Source organism: Camellia sinensis, chromosome 14, assembly GCF_055761805.1.
Source record: "Camellia sinensis isolate YWXY chromosome 14, ASM5576180v1, whole genome shotgun sequence".
NCBI lineage: Eukaryota > Viridiplantae > Streptophyta > Magnoliopsida > Ericales > Theaceae > Camellia > Camellia sinensis.
In genome coordinates, this window is record NC_138974.1 from 138579838 (window position 1) to 138581587 (window position 1750).

Sequence of the window (1750 nt, forward strand, 5' to 3'; positions counted from 1 at the left end):
AACAAAATAAATATATCCACTCCCTATGACAATAAATTAAAGCAAACTTAAGGAGGCAAAAGCACTTGGTTACAGAAAACAAAAGGCCATTAGTTTCATTTTAATGAAATTCGTTGTCCACCTAAAGGAGGATAAAAATAAAAAGAAGAACAAAATAAAATTGGAAAAGCCCACATCCACATAATAATGATTAAGCAGATAAGCAAATCAGTCCTAAATTATATACTTCCAACAACCTTCTTAAACTCTTCTTAAACCCCATATGCATGCAACCTTCTCAAACTCCAACACAACCACCTGAAAATACCAGAAAAAAGGTTAATAATGTGAGAATAAATATAATTTTTGTTTTTGGTGCTTTTGCACCCTTAACTATACTTTAAATTATTCTCTAACAAAATAAATATATCCACTCCCTAAAACAATAAATTAAAGCAAACTTAAGGAGGCAAAAGCACTTGGTTACAGAAAACAAAAGGCCATTAGTTTCATTTTAATGAAATTCAGTTGTCTACCTAAAGGAGGATAAAAATAAAAAGAAGAACAAAATAAAATTGGAAAAGCCCACATCCACATAATAATGATTAAGCAGATAAGCAAATCAGTCCTAAATTATATACTCCCAACAACCTTCTTAAACTCTTCTTAAACCCCATATGCATGCAACCTTCTCAAACTCCAACACAACCACCTAAAAATACCAGAAAAAAGGTTAATAATGTGAGAATAAATATAATTTTTGTTTTTGGTGCTTTTGCACCCTTAACTATACTTTAAATTATTCTCTAACAAAATAAATATATCCACTCCCTATGACAATAAATTAAAGCAAACTTAAGGAGGCAAAAGCACTTGGTTACAGAAAACAAAAGGCCATTAGTTTCATTTTAATGAAATTCAGTTGTCTACCTAAAGGAGGATAAAAATAAAAAGAAGAACAAAATAAAATTGGAAAAGCCCACATCCACATAATAATGATTAAGCAGATAAGCAAATCAGTCATAAATTATATACTCCAAACAACCTTCTTAAACCCCATATCCATGCAACCTTCTCAAACTCCAACACAACCACCTGAAAATACCAGAAAAAAGGTTAATAATGTGAGAATAAATATAATTTTTGTTTTTGGTGCTTTTGTGCTTTTTATTAGAAAAATATCAAACTTAAGCATACCAAGTGAGCATCAAGAGGTGGTGGATAGTTGTCAGCAATGGTATCAATCCAACTAAAAATCATGTTGTGATAACCATAAGGCTTCCCTGCCATGCTCCGAGCATATGCCCATGCTGCAGTCGAATTAAATTTAGCACGCACATCTGGATGTAAGGGCAACAACACTACCTGTGGATTGGATTCATCCCTAAGAGACAATTCCCACCATTCATCCCATGGAATTACCACAATAATTTCTTCACCCTGAAACACAACCAAGACAATATAAGCATAAAATCTAAGAACATGTTCACATAAATATGGTATAAAGACAATATGATGTTCACACTGCTAAATATGAAGGCCAAAAAAAAAAAGAAGGAATCCACCAATAAACTCAATCCAAGAATTGTTCAAATATTTCCATGTCTATAAAACCAAAAAGGAAAGTTCATTCCAGAAACCAAAATTTGAAAACCTACCTATCTTTTCAAATTTCCAACGCCCCTCACACGTGTTTGCATACATGATATAAGCACTACAATTCTACAGTTCAGTTGTTTTAAACTAAAATTCTTTCCTTGCCAATTCCAGC

General features: G+C 32.3%; 1 long non-coding RNA gene across 1 annotated transcript; it reads right to left on the reverse strand.

Annotated features, from left to right (window-relative positions):
• Positions 1-462: 462 nt before the first annotated feature.
• LOC145807823 (uncharacterized) lies at positions 463-1142 on the reverse strand. Its single transcript, XR_014351241.1, has 2 exons — positions 1025-1142; positions 463-691 (listed from the first exon to the last, which is right to left on the reverse strand). It is a non-coding gene; the product is annotated as an uncharacterized LOC145807823 (long non-coding RNA).
• Positions 1143-1750: the final 608 nt, after the last annotated feature.